The sequence below is a fragment of the Podarcis raffonei genome, chromosome 2 (assembly GCF_027172205.1).
Source record: "Podarcis raffonei isolate rPodRaf1 chromosome 2, rPodRaf1.pri, whole genome shotgun sequence".
NCBI classification, from domain to species: Eukaryota; Metazoa; Chordata; class Lepidosauria; order Squamata; family Lacertidae; genus Podarcis; species Podarcis raffonei.
In genome coordinates, this window is record NC_070603.1 from 112542049 (window position 1) to 112557171 (window position 15123).

At 46.8% G+C, this 15123-nt stretch overlaps 2 non-coding genes across 2 annotated transcripts; both read left to right on the forward strand.

The window, feature by feature from the left end:
• Positions 1-14269: 14269 nt before the first annotated feature.
• On the forward strand, positions 14270-14342 carry TRNAA-AGC (transfer RNA alanine (anticodon AGC)). Its single transcript has one exon. It is a non-coding gene; the product is annotated as a tRNA-Ala (tRNA).
• Positions 14343-14549: 207 nt separating this feature from the next.
• Positions 14550-14622, forward strand: TRNAA-AGC (transfer RNA alanine (anticodon AGC)). Its single transcript has one exon. It is a non-coding gene; the product is annotated as a tRNA-Ala (tRNA).
• Positions 14623-15123: the final 501 nt, after the last annotated feature.

Below are 15123 nucleotides of genomic sequence, written 5' to 3' on the forward strand. Positions count from 1 at the left end.
AACAGTCCTGGAAGGCAGGTGAGGCCAAGAGAATGGCCAATGGTCCAAGGTTACCCCGTGAGCTTCAAGAACCCAGGTTTCCCTCCGCCCAGCCCAACATGGGTGCTGACTCTGTATAGAGAGGGTTAGGGATCATTGCTCAGTTTAAGAAGGAATGGGGAAAATTTAATAAATTATCTTAAAGACCATTGTAGTTAAAACCATTAGTAGGATCAGAATATCGCTTGTAGTTTAATGGTGGATTTTGGATACAATGGAGAGATAAAAGATCTGGATTATTATAAAAGATGCAGGAGGAAATGATTAACAGTAGTACACACAAAGGGGAGGAGGAGAAGTCCAAGAGATTCCTTGGAAGACTTTTAGAAGACATCTGAAGGCAGCCCTGTTTAGGGAAGCTTTTAATGTTTGATGCATTACTGTATTTTAATATTTCGTTGGAAGGCGCCCAGAATGGCTGGGGAAGCCCAGCCAGATGGGCGAGGTATAACTAATAAATTATTATTAATAATAATAATATTGGAATCTACTTTTTATGTTGTATGTTGGATATATGTGACTGTAAAGTTTCAACCTGAAAAACCAAATATATAAATTTCTTTTTAGAAGAAGAGGAAGAAGAAGAAGAAGAAGAAGAAGAAGAAGAAGAAGAAGGGATTATTTATCAGGCCTCAGGGCTGCATTACACCCTGGGTGAATCTTCCACTTGTGGGTGGAACCAGAGGTCAAAGCAGGGAGGGCAACAAGCGTAAAATGTTGCCTTTGTCTAGTAGACTAGTTTCTACATGCACTCGCACACAGAGGCGTAGTTAGGGGTTGGCAAAACTGGCCTCTTTTAGGGTGGTGTGCTCAAAAAAACCACCCCACAATTCTGTTTCCAGTTATCTGTTTCGGGATGTCGGGAATAGAGGGCAAAAGGGGCTTCAGTTCTCCGAATTCTTTGGGGCAGGGGGCACCCCCCCCCAGTATTGAAGGGGCCGCCACCCGCCGCCACAGGGCGCCCTCCGTGAGCCCAGCAGCCCAGGAGCCAGGTAGCAGCTGGGACATGCGAGATCTTTGCTTTGCTCATCCCAGCATCCACCTGGGAGTCTGGAAGCTGGGTGGCGGCTAGGACCAACAAGTGTGAAGATTGCCCTCCATGCGTCCTGCCCCCGCCTGGCACATGCTGGGCAGCATCACGTGATGCGTCATGTGATGCATCACATGGCCACACCCCTCAATGGGGGGGGGCAAGTCAGTGCTCCTGATCTGTGTAAGGTTGTGTGTTTAAGCAAGAGCTGGGAGCTGAGCAGTAGGAGAAATAGGCCTTTTCTGCAGAGGTGCCCTATTTGTGAAATGCCTGGCACCTTCATTATACAGTGGTACCTTGGGTTAAGTACTTAATTCATTCCGGAGGTCTGTTCTTAACCTGAAACTGTTCTTAACCTGAAGCACCACTTTAGCTAATGGAGCCTCCTGCTGCTGCCACGCCGCCGGAGCATGATTTCTGTTCTCATCCTGAAGCAAAGTTCTTAACCTGAAGCACTATTTCTGGGTTAGCGGAGTCTGTAACCTGAAGCGTATGTAACCTGAAGTGTATGTAACCTGAGGTACCACTGTATATCTTTAGCCGCCAAGTGAAAACATTTCTCCCCAGCCAAGCCTAGGGCTGATTAATATTCTACAGCCTTTTAAATGTGTTTGTGAGAAAGGGTGGGGGGGGCTTATTGTTTTGTTTTTATTGTTTTAATTCTCTACTTATGTTTTCGCCTTGTGTTTTCTCCTGTGAACTGCCCTGAGATCTTGCAACGAAGTGCCGTATATAAATCTAATACATAAATATATAAGATAATAATAGAAACGGCAAGGCGGTATGAAGGCTAACTGCTGGCATGTACTGTATATGTGTGTCGTGATGCACCGTCACTGTCATGGCAAGATCAAAGTGGGAGAAGAGATTTTTTTCAGGAGGGGGGCACCCAGGGGAGCCTAGCTGCACCTCTGCTTGCCCAGATTTCTCTCTAACCTCCATCCAGGCAAGGAAGAGGCAGGATCAGAGGGAAAGGACAAAGTCCAGCCAGGCAGAAACACTAAGGATGGTGAAAAGGCAGAGGGGAAGGGGAGTGGCTAGGGAAGGGGTGTGGCCTCAGGACTGTCTTTAAGGCCAGACACACTCCAACTCCCATCATTACTGAGCTCAGTGAGTAAGCAATTTGATTCAGGTCTCAGCTGAAGCCAAATGTCACCTTTTCTGAAACAATATGCAGGCTGAAACACAGCTGTCCTTTGAAATTTGCACTTACCCACCTTTTTGTAGGTGCCCGCCAACGCTGATTCCATAAACTCAACCCCAGTGCCCGTTACCCGACCCCACCCTACAAAAAGCATTATTCAGAAAAATCACAGACACACAAAATGCATTGTGTTAGGGAAAACTGCTGGCAAAAATGTGTACATCAGTCAAAATCACATCTAGAAATGTGTGTGTGTGTGTGTGTGTGTGTGTGTGTGTGTGTGTTGGGAGGAATTTGTGTCAAATGTTGGTGAATTTTCGTGAGGATTTCTTTTACACACACACAGACGAAAGACCCACAAATTGCTGCAGAAATGTGGAGAATCAAATTTAAGATTGCAAAAATTATGAACTGAGGGAACAAGAACCAGCCGGTTCTTCCAACTATTCCCTGGAGCATTGGCTGTGCAAATAAAAAGTTTTACTCCAGCTATTCCAATCAATATCCCTTGGTCAAGGGATTCGCATTTCTGTGTCGCCTCCGCTTTTGAACCCCTGAATTCCACCTGCAGTTCTGTTGAAGCTCCCTTGCTGAAATAGCTTTCTAGGCACATGGCATCGTGCCAACTCGGTTTCTTAACAGAAGTGATGGGGTGTACTTAGAAATATCTAAGTGCCTAAGTATCCAATAGGGATGCGGGTGGTGCTGTGGTCTAAACCACTATGATTGGAAGGTCAGTCCAACGACGGGGTGAGCTCTCGTTGCTCGGTCCCTGCTCCTGCCAACGTAGCAGTTCGAAAGCACATCAAAGTGCAAGTAGATAAATAGGTACCGCTCCAGCGGGAAGGTAAATGGTGTTTCCGTGCGCTGCTCTGGTTTCACCAGAAGCGGCTTAGTCATGCTGGCCACATGACCCGGAAAAACTGTCGGCGGACAAACGCCGGCTCCCTCGGCCAGTAAAGCGAGATGAGCGCCACAACCCAAGTCTTGTTCACGACTGGACTTAACTGTCAGGGGTCCTTTACCTTTAAGTATCTAATATCTGAAGACCTACCTGAACCTTCGCAGTGATCCATGGAAAAATGAAGGAAACCCTTTGTTTTGTTCTGGGGAGTTCCTACAGGCCTCTCCCTCCATTGAAACAATGATTCAGAAATGTGGAAGGATAACATTGTAGTGTTGCATTTCCACAGTTCTCTTAATCCATCCTGGACAGGGCTTTCCTTTTTTCTTTTCTTTTTTGCAAGGCACTACTTTGTGCAGTTAGGGACGCAGGTGGCGCTGTGGGTTAAACCACAGAGCCTAGGACTTGCTGATCAGAAGGTCGGCGGTTCGAATCTCCGCGACGGGGTGAGCTCCCGTTGCTCGGTCCCTGCTCCTGCCAACCTAGCAGTTCAAAAGCACGTCAAAGTGCAAGTAGATAAATAGGTACCGCTTCAGCGGGAAGGTAAACGGTGTTTCCGTGTGCTGCTCTGGTTTCACCAGAAGCAGCTTAGTCACGCTGGCCACATGACCCGGAAGCTGTACGCCGGCTCCCTCGGCCAATAAAGCGAGATGAGCGCCGCAACCCCAGAGTCGGTCACGACTGGACCTAATGGTCAGGGGTCCCTTTACCTTTACCTTACTTTATGCAGTTATATATTAACACACCCAATTTGTAGCCACGGTCTACATCTGAGATGTTGGCTAACTTTAGTTTCACAGGGTCTTCCCTCCTTTTCTTTTCAGAGTCTCTAAGGTCCGCTGATGGGCTTCGAAATCACAATCGCCTGACATTTACTACCAATGCTCTATTAAGCACACTTTTGCCACTTCCAGGCTGCTGCTATTTTGCAGGTGGGATTAAGGGCATGAGACGGATGGTTCGAGGCCATAGACCCATCTAGTCCAGCACCTTCTTCCCCCGGTTTTGTAGCAGAACAGGACATGTGACCCATGAAAATGTCTGGCATGCACCTATTTTCAACAGAACAACAACTCCTACCTCTATGAAATTAGGAAAAGCCTTCTGGAATAAGCCAAAGGCCCATCTAGGTCTGCACGTACTGTCCCCGTGAGGACAAGGTGCATATTATTAATATTTTTAATTGCTTTTATTATTTATAGGCTGCCCATCTGACTGGGTTGCCTCAGCCACTCTGGGCGGCTTCCAGCAAAATTTAAAAACACCACAAAACATCAAACAATAATAATTTCCCAATTAGGGGACCGCCAAAAGACCCTCAGAGCTGGAGCTCAGTGTCTGGGTTGAATGATGGGGCTGGAGACGCTCCTTTGGGTATTCTGAGCCAAGGCCGTTTAGGGCTTTAAAGGTCAGCACCAACACTTTTACGGGACGCGGGTGGCGCTGTGGGTAAAAGCCTCAGCGCCTAGGGCTTGCTGATCAAAAGGTCGGCGGTTCGAATCCCCGCGGCGGGGTGCGCTCCCGTTGCTCGGTCCCAGCGCCTGCCAACCTAGCAGTTCGAAAGCACCCCCAGGTGCAAGTAGATAAATAGGGACCGCTTACTGGCGGGAAGGTAAACGGCGTTTCCGTGTGCTGCGCTGGCTCGCCAGATGCAGCTTTGTCACGCTGGCCACGTGACCCGGAAGTGTCTCCGGACAGCGCTGGCCCCTGGCCTCTTAAGTGAGATGGGCGCACAACCCCAGAGTCTGTCAAGACTGGCCCGTACGGGCAGGGGTACCTTTACCTTTACCTTACCAACACTTTTAATTGTGCTTGGAAACATACTGGGAACCAGTGTTATTTGATCCTGGCAGCCGCTCCCGGAAGTCACGAGTCTGGCAGCCGCATTCTAAATTAATTGTGGTTTCCAAGTCACTTGGTAAATCTACCAAAGAATTGGGGGGGGGGGGAAATGGGATTAAGGGGTTTTCACTGGATGACAAAGGGCATGTGTGCTGTGTCCCATTGGTGGCGGCACTTCGCCCTTCTTATGATAGGAAATGCTTTACCAGGGGGACACACACACACAAAAATAAAAAAATTAAAAGTGTGTGTGTGTGTGTGTGTGTGTGTGTCCAAGGAGGGTGAGTTCCCAGGGTGGGGAGTGAAAAACGTCCCTGTTTCCATCTGAGGAATGTTGGAGGGTCTGTTTGATGTGTAACTTCAAATTTTGCTTTGCAAATACATAAGGGGTATTGCCCTCCAGTTTTAACTCACAGATTCTGGAGAGATCATTATTTCAGATATTATCTCAGCTATGGGGTTGCTGCTGCTTGTTTTTGTTTGTTTGTGGTGTTGTTCTAGCAATGATGTAACCGAGCCCAGCTTGTCACATTTGCTCCTGGGTGAATGTTTCTAGAAACAATACCTGCCCTCCGAAAGGCCTTTGTTCTGTCTCAGGGAGTGTCACCTGTCGCTACAAGAAGTTTTTACAATGGCTTAACAGGTGACTCAGTGCTGTTCCCCGCCTGCCTGCTGAAAGGCCTTGATGGGAATGACGGCACTGTCGGCCACCCCCTGAACGAGAATGAGAAGCATCTTTGTTATAATTTCAATGGCCGAATCCACTTCAGGAGGAGAGGTGTGCAGGGCCGGCTCAAGACATTTTGCCACTTGAGGCAAAGCAGAAAATAAAATAATAATAATAATAATAATAATAATAATAATAATAATAATAATAATAATAATTTATTTATACCCTGCCCTCCCCAGCCAAGACAGGGCTCAGGGCGGCTGACACCAGGTATAAAAACAATTGATTGAAATACAACTTAAAAACGAGATTAAAATACGGCATTAAAACATTAAAATACAGCCTCATTTCACAGGAACTCAAATCAAAAAGTTTTTTGGGGGTGGAAATAGGAGTTCCATCACAGAAAGAGAAAGGAAAAAGGAAAGAGGGGGAGGGGATCAAGTTGATTCCAAGCCAAAGGCCAGGCGGAACAACTCTGTCTTACAGGCCCTGTGGAAAGAAATCAGATCCTGCAGGGCCCTGGTCTCATGAGACAGAGCCTTCCACCAGGCCGGAGCCAGAGTTGAAAAGGCCCTGGCTCTGGTTGAGGCTAATCTGACTTCCCTAGGGTCCGGGACCACTATTTATGGACCTTAAGGTCTTCCGTGGGGCATAACCCCTTGCCATTGCCTCTTCCTCTCCTCCTCTGTCCCCCTTGCCTCTTCCTGAGGCGACAGGGAAGATGGCTCAGGGAAGCCCCGGCACTCTGAAGGGAGCAAAATGGAGGCTGAAGAGGAGCAGGTGGTGGTGACTGGCATGCTACAGGGACCGCCGAACCTGCCACGGTTTCCAGCTGTCCCCATCCTGCCGCCCGAGGCAATTGTCTCACCAAGGCTAAGGGGGGAGGACATGAGATCTCCAGACCATCCTGTCATAGAAGGTGGGTATTTATCCTTCCTGTCAGGGGAGCTGACAGGGAAGCCGGTTGTTCGCAGGTCAGAGAAAGAGAGAGGGACACCTGGTTGACGTGCAGCTAGTTTCTTTATTAAGGAAATCAGGACAAAGAACACACAGAGACTTCTAAAGAGTAATCCTGCCTTAATGAAGCAGTTCTTTGGGCTGACGTGTCTCTCCCCTTCCACTCCCTAGCCCTTTGTGTCCGGCCCCTCCCTCTGTGCTCTTCTTCTATACGGCAAGCCCCAAGGGATTCGCTCTGTGTCTGCCTGGCCCTGGCAGCATGCAATAAATGCCTCGTTCTAGGAGGAGACGGGGCCAGCAAGCTGCCAGCAGAGAAGCCCTCAGAGTGGTCCTGGGCGAGAACTGCAGGCTCTACCTCCCCTCTGTCATCGCTGTTGGCGCCTTCATCCAAACTAGAAACCCCTTCATGCTGTCTTGTCTCTTCACCATCCTCCAAGGGTCCTGCGTCTACCACTTCCCAGCTCATTCCCTCCTCTGAATTGTGGCCAGTGTCCCTCCACCAGTTCCCAGGCTCGAAATCCTTCTCCTCTGCACCTTCCCTCGGGGTGGGGGGCTCTTGGTTGGGTCGATTCCACCGCTCTTTCTCATCCAGCCAGTCCCTGACACTTCCAGGCTTGAAGTCTAAGTCTCTCAGCAGCTAAAAGGGCCTGCAGAGTCCGCTTTCATTGTCCAGCCTCTAATCCCCATTGTTAAGGAAAAATCTAGGTGTGAGGCTGCTCAGTCACCCAGCTCGTCGGGCAGAGCCTGCGGAATAAAGGAAGGAGTCCAGCTACTGTTGTAAACAAAAATTGCCCTTTTTCCCCTTATGGTGTATCCAAGAGCCCATATAGAGTCCTTACATTGGTTCCCTATTGGTAGGAGAGAATAACAGAGGCCAACCAGAGAATATTGAGAAGCAAAGCAGCTAGGAAGCTTGATCTTTATTGATCTGTTGCAACAGGGTGCTCCCCTCACACGCAGGAAGGGAGGAGGGACCCAGAAAAATGGCGTGCAAGGCCTTATGAAGACTTTTGAAATTGCCACCCTGTAGATCAAGACCACCCCCAGAAACATCATACACACATCACAGAAGGGGTGTAACCTAAGACCACCCCTCATATACATCATACCTACATCACAGAAAAGGCGGTCTTACAACAGAAATTTGAATGTTGTCTTTCTCCTGTCATTGCTTATCTCCTGTCTGGCAGGTTACTTGATTGGATTGCCTGGGGAGCCTGGCCATTCTTTTGTAGTGATAAATACTTAGTTCCTGGGCCAGGTCACAGGCTCACACCCTATTCATATCTTAAATGTGCCCTTAAGACAGGATTTGTGAGGAAAGAGACAATGGGGAGGTTTCCCACTTTGACCTTGTAGAGAAAACATTTGCTCAGTTTAGGAATCAAAATGGTTCCAGGTTGGTCTTCCTGTGCTGATCTATGTAGGTGCTGTTATGAACATTACCATATATCCAAGACCTCAAAATTCCTATCACACTACCAACCGGAGCAAATAGTTGTAGACCAAAGTTTATTGCGCAACAGGTTCAAAGAGGAATTTTGAACCCCGAGGATGGGGTGACAAAGACTTTTAAAACTTTACCACCATATCCCAGAATACAGTTCATACAGCATCATTGCTACATCACTGACATGTCACGAAAGGGGTTACACTAGTTTAACCTTGGCAAACTTGTCCAGACAAGTCCTTGGTACAAGATTAGCATAAGCAGACATGGCAGGGCAAGACTCAGGTATAAGATTAACATAGGCAAACACCACTGAAGTCCCACCACCAAAGTACAAAAGAACTTCCTTTGCATGTCTGGACCCCTTGGCAAGTCTGGTGATGGGATTAAGCTTTCCTTGGCCAGCAATCAGCTGAGCATTTGTCACCTGTGGGCACTTCCTGGAGTCCCTTTTTCAAGGGCAAAATAGCATTGGAATGGAGGACACTGGCAAAGGAGTTGATTTTATATTATTTTTAAAGCTAGGTAACTTTTCTGAGCTGTCAGGTCGAAAGGATACATTTATGCATAATATTTGTAACATTTAACAACTTTAAAGATGTGCCCCCCCGTCATTTCCGTAACACCATAGTACAGGAATACAGTGGTACCTCGGGTTACATACGCTTCAGGTTACAGACCCAGAAATAGTGCTTCGGGTTAAGAACTTTGCTTCAGGATGAGAACAGAAACTGTGCTCCAGCGGCGCGGCGGCAGCGGGAGGCCCCATTAGCTAAAGTGGTGCTTCAGGTTAAGAACAGTTTCAGGTTAAGAATGGACCTCCGGAATGAATTAAGTACTTAACCCGATGTACCACTGCATAAATGTACATAAACATCTGCGAAGATCAAAGATTTCGCCAACACAAAATTGATTCGGATAACAACACCAGACCAGAAAGTCATATATTGCACGAAGGTAAAACCCACATTTCTTGTTCTGCCTACTTTTGCCCCTGGTCCAGGCTCCCATTGACATGTGGCCTTTAGAAAAGTGCCCTGAAATGAATGCATTTGAAAAAGGGCTGAAAAAGGCTCCTCACCTCTGCAAAAGGTACCTTTGCTTCCGAGAGTTGAGTTCTGAGACAAAGAAACCTGGTTCTGCAAGTGTACTATGGGCATCAGCTGCGCACAGCACTGATTGTCCGTTAACTGTGATGCCACCATGACTGTCTCTCCCCCTCCCCCGGGATGGGCTTGCACTTGGAAAAATTAAATGTACACCTGATGCATTTTAAAACACAAATGGCCTGCCAAGGGCCAAGACTGACAGATGAACCAGTGTTTGATTCGTGGGTTCGTGCTGTTTCAGTTGTCAAGCCAGAATAGAAGAACACTGCTGGAATCAGGAACACACAAGGAATGTGCCCCAAGAATGCATCAGAGATGCCTTAGGAATGCAATTTTTTTGGGGGGGGGGAGGTACAGAAACTGAATCACAGTTCTGCTCAATGGGAATAAACATTAGAACATTAGAGTCCTGCTGAATCAGGCGAACAACCATCTCGTCCAACAACCTGCTCTCACAGCGACCAAACAAAAGCACACACCCCACTTGTGAATCGCAGCAGGAAGAAACAGCAAGTCATCATTGGTGTTTCTCATTCCGTGTTCAAACCTTGCGACTCCAAGGAGATCACGGGCACTTCTGTTGTTGTTGATGTTTAGTCCTTTAGTCGTGTCCGACTCTTCGTGACCCCATGGACCAGAGCACGTCAGGCACTCCTGTCTTCCACTGCCTCCCGCAGTTTGGTCAAACTCATGCTGGTAGCTTTGAGAACACTGTCCAACCATCTCGTCCTCTGTCATCCCCTTCTCCTTGTGCCCTCCATCTTTCCCAACATCAGGGTCTTTTCCAGGGAGTCTACTCTTCTCATGAGGTGGCCAAAGTATTGGAGTCTCATCTTCAGGATCTGTCCTTCCAGTGAGCACTCAGGGCTGATTTCCTTCAGAATGGATAGGTTTGATCTTCTTGCAGTCCATGGGACTCTCAAGAGTCTCCTCCAGCACCATAATTCAAAAGCATCTATTCTTCGGCGATCAGCCTTCTTTATGGTCCAGCTCTCACTTCCATACTGGGAAAACCATAGCTTTAACTATACGGACCTTTGTCGGCAAGGTGATGTCTCTGCTTTTTAAGATGCTGTCTAGGTTTGTCATCGCTTTTCTCCCAAGAAGCAGGCGTCTTTTAATTTCGTGGCTGCTGTCACCATCTGCAGTGATCACGGGCACTTCTAGACTGCCATTATTTTTTGATGGTTTCAATCACATATTTCAGGCTTCAGAGTTATAGTTAATCAGAAGGTCTTGCACAACAAACCCTCTTCCCTCCAAAATTTTACCCTTTTTTTGCAGACAGAAAAGTGGTGGGAAAGTGTAGTGGAAAGAGTTGGATAACACTTGCCTTAAGAATATTTCAACAAAAACAGATGTTGATAGATTGGACTCCACAATGCTCAGACTGGTTAATCCTTCACCAGGGCTAGAGAAATTATTACTTTATTGAGGACAGAAAACACTCTGTGTGGCCCAGCAATCTTCTGGGCACACTGGAGTTTTAACTCCTTGCTTTACAGATTTTCTGAAATGTATCTGAAGTCCTCACTTTATGATAAAACTATCTTCTTCTGCCACCTAGTGGCAGATCGTAGGGTATGCTCAATTTCTTTATGCCTCAAGGCAGTGAACAACCTATTTCAGCACAGCAGTACCTTGGATCTCAAACGCCTTACGACTCAAACATTTTGGCTCCCAAACAATCAAAAACCAGAAGTGAGTGTTCTGGTTTTCGAACGATTTTCGGAAGCCAAACATTTGGCGCGGCTTCCATGGCTTCCGATTGAGTGCAGGAAGCTCCTGCAGCCAATCAGAAGCCGCACCTTGGTTGTCAAACGTTTTCAGAAGTCCAACGGTTTTCTGGAATGGATTCCGTTTGACAACCAAGGTACGACTGTACTGGCTTCAAGACACATCCACTTGGCTTTGACATGGGCCAGTCTATAGCACACCCAAAGATATATCAGAGAGTGCATTTCACGTGTAACTTCACACTGGCAGTACCATAGAGATGTACACAGAGTGCGAACACTCCACTAACTCAAGTTGCATGGACACTTGAATTTTCAATGCTATGTGGGTGGAGGTAGCAGACATTCCAATGAGACTCTGTTAGGCATGATGCAGTCTTCAAGTTACACCTGAGACTGATGGCAAGAAGGAAATTGGAATGTGTGAAACCCCTGTCTCTGTGAACATAAATTCCAGTTGGGTTCCTTGGTAGGTAGAAAACTGAAATGCAGAGAAGTAGGCAGTGTTTACATTAACAATCTGGAGATTCATTTTAGGTGGTGAACCTAGTCAGCATTTTTAGAGAATGGAACAGGCCAAAGTTCAGTTCTCATCATGGACTGGTTGGACACGGTGGAGAAACCTGCTATCCGTTCTGCTCAGGCACCACCACTGCAAATTGCAGAAAGACCGCAGCGATGAGTCCAGGCAGGATGGGAGCCAGTCTGAGATGTTTTGAGTCCAAACAATTAAACCCCTGTGTTGCAAACAATTATCAGTAATATCCAAGGCAACACGATGACCAAGTACAACAATGCAATATCAATATAAACTCTTTAAATAATCCTTACGGAACATTGAACAATATGAAAAACCAAATAAACAGAAATCTATAAATCTCTGAAAGTCACAAAATGTGCACTCTTGATGGATTCTCTTGAAAACGTAGAACCAAATAAACATAAGTCTTATAAGTCTCTGAAAGAAGCAATGGGTCAGATTCTTATCTGATGAAAACAAGCCATAAAGCTTTGTTTTATGACGTCCAATGCTGCTGAAGTGGTCCGCAAACAGACGCAGTGAACAGTGATTCCGGATATACCCACTGTTTCGTAGAATTCTTCTTCAGCACAGCAGAAGGATACAGAAATGCTTCATAAACCCATCTATATGGTGAATGGAATTGTATAACAACAATATCTATGGAGCAGTGGTTATAAAATGCTACTCTAGAGTGGTACAGTAAAGCAATGGACAGGGCAGTGATACTACTGTTTATATAGCGAACTCTTCATTTGCTGCGTTTGCAATTGTTTAAGATAAAAACCAATTTGGGAAAGAAACTACTTTTGCAATTTTGATAGACCTTTATCGTTTGTTTAGAGATAGTTGCCTTGGTGATATTATCTTGTGTCAACTAAAGGAGGGTAGGAGAAAAGGTGCTGTGGGCACAGCAGCGAGGGTAGGAGTGCTGTGTCAGCAGTGGGAGAAGCCTACCCCATGTATTCAATGTTCTTGTTCAGATAGACCTTTCCAGAAGAATGTGTAGCATCCTTTTTCTTCCTTCAGTTGTCCCTTACCTGCTCATCAAGTCTCTTGAAGCGCTGCAATATTGATGTTAAAATGTCGCAGCTCTCTTACAATGATGGCAGTTCTGTGTTCAGGACACTCGCTGTCTGTGTTATCTGACAAAGTCCGTATATTCCATGTTCCAAAGTTCATTTGTCTTTTACAACCGCTAGGTGGTGACCCCACTGGGCACGGTAATCCAGTCAGGGGAAAAGGGAGGCAGACTATGTTTAGGGCACCTTTTCTAGCCCCTCCCCCTTTTTGGGGTAAGCAGAGTGGATCCTAAAAAGGGCTGCTCAGTCATGGATACAGCTGCCAAGCTGCTCAACTGCCTCGAGTCAGAACGGCTGAATCTGTATTCACCGCCCATGTGCCGGTTCATGACTAGTGGCTTCCAGATTTCATGATCTGAAGTGTAGAGTGTTTGAGGACATTCGCAGGGAAACCAAAATGCTTGTTTACAAAGCTATTGTACTACCAACCTTACTGTGTGCTTGTGAAACACGGACCACTTATAAACGCCATCTCCAACTCATCAAAAGATTCCATCAACAGTGTCTCCGAAAATTTTACACATCACTTGGGAAGACAGGTGAACTAATATCAGTGTACTGGAAGAAGCAAAGATCACCAGTGTTGAAGCAATGATTCTTCAACATCAACTTTGTTGGACTGGTCATGTTGTGCGGGTGCCTGATGATCGTCTTCCAAAGCAACTACTCTATTCCGAACTTAAAAATGGAAAGCGTAATGCTGGTGGTCAACAAAAGAGTTTTAAAGACTGTCTCAAGGCAAATCTAAAAAAATGTAGTACAGTGGTACCTCACAAGACAAATGCCTCGCAAGACAAAAAACTCGCTAGATGAAAGGGTTTTTTGTTTTTTGAGCTGCTTCGCAAGACGATTTTCCCTATGGGCTTGCTTCGCAAGACGGAAACGTCTTGCAAGTTTGTTTCCTTTTTCTTAACACCGTTAATACAGTTGCGACTTGACTTCGAGGAGCAACTCATAGAACGCGGTGTGGTAGCCTTTTTTTGAGGTTTTTAAAGACTTTGGTGATTTTTGAAGCTTTTCCAAAACTTTCCCGACACCGTGCTTCGCAAGACGAAAAAAATCGCAAGACGACAAAACTCGCGGAATGAATTAATTTCGTCTTGCGAGGCTCCACTGTATAAACACTGACAACTGGGAAACACTGGCCTGCGAGCGCTCCAGTTGGAGAACAGCCTTTACCAAAGGTGTCATGGGCTTTGAAGACACTCAAACTCAGGACGCAAGGGAGAAATGTGCTAGGAGGAAGGCACTCTTGGCAAATCCACATCGTGATCAACTCCCACCAGGAAACCAAGGTCCCCACTGTGGAAGGACGTGTGGATCCAGAATTGGCCTTTCACAGTCACTTACAGACTCATTGTTAAAACTGTGTTTATGGAAAACAATCTTACTCGGCTACGAGTGATCGCCAAAGAAAGAAAGGAGAAAGGGGAGGTGGGATCCAGAGATGAATGGCTTCCCCTCACTTCATGCACAGACTATCCCTGGCCAGGATCACCGGGGGCCAAAGTTTGGCCTAATTCCTCAGCCCAAGCATATTGTCTTTTGCATAAATGCTGAAGTGTCACCAGCCAGCTACTGTCGATTCTTTGCTTATCTGCTGCCGTGCCTCTTTAGCTTCCATGTTATTATGCTTGTTGGGTCTGCCCCAAATATCTTGTCTGCCAAGATAATCTGCATGCTTTTGGCTTTATCTCCTTTTAGACAAAACAGAAGCCTCCCTGAACCACTTTCTTTTGTCTTATCTCTTTCTGTAGGTCTGAGCCACTGAAGCCACACGGTTGGGGAATTAGCTCAAATGGTAGAGCGCTCGCTTAGCATGCGAGAGGTAGCGGGATCGATGCCCGCATTCTCCAGTCAAGCTTCTGCTGCTTTTCTGCTTTTGCCGAACCTAGAGCAACGCCTTTCCAGCTCACGTTCTCCACAGCATTTCAGGCCCCTGCTTCCTTCTTGGGATATCGTGGGGCCTGGGCAGCCAGGGAATTTAACTCAAACCAAAGAGCAGTTGCACCTTGGATCTGGCCTGTACTTAGGATACTGTGAGGTGGCTTTCCTGGGCAGCTGGGGAATTAGCTCAAATGGTAGAGCGCTCGCTTAGCATGCGAGAGGTAGCGGGATCGATGCCCGCATTCTCCAATCAAGACTCTAATTTCTCCCTTTTGGCGTGCATAGAGCAAAGCGTCTTCGGGTCATATTCTGTACAGAAACTCTGGCCTGGGCCCACTTTCAGGGATATTGCAAAGCTGGACAGGCAGGGAATTAGCTCAAACAGAAGAACAGCCTCATCTTGTATCTTGTGCTGTGGGCTGGCTCTGCCGGACAGCTGAGGAATTAGCTCAAGTGGTAGAGCACTCGCTTGGCATGCGAGAGGTAGCAGGATCGAATCCTGAATTCCCCAACCAAGCTTCTGCCCTGTTCCTTTTCCAGCCTCCTTAGGTTGTTTTCCGCATGCTTGCAGAAGTGGCAGAATAAAACAGACTGCATCCGGGAAGGAAAAAAACGTGGCAAGCTTTACTGAGTCACAAGCAGATAAGGTGAACCACACAGATCAGGCCAGACCCTGGCAGAAATGAAGAGCACAACTGCAGCTAACATACCGTATTTTTCGCTCTATAGGACGCACTTTTTCCCCTCAAA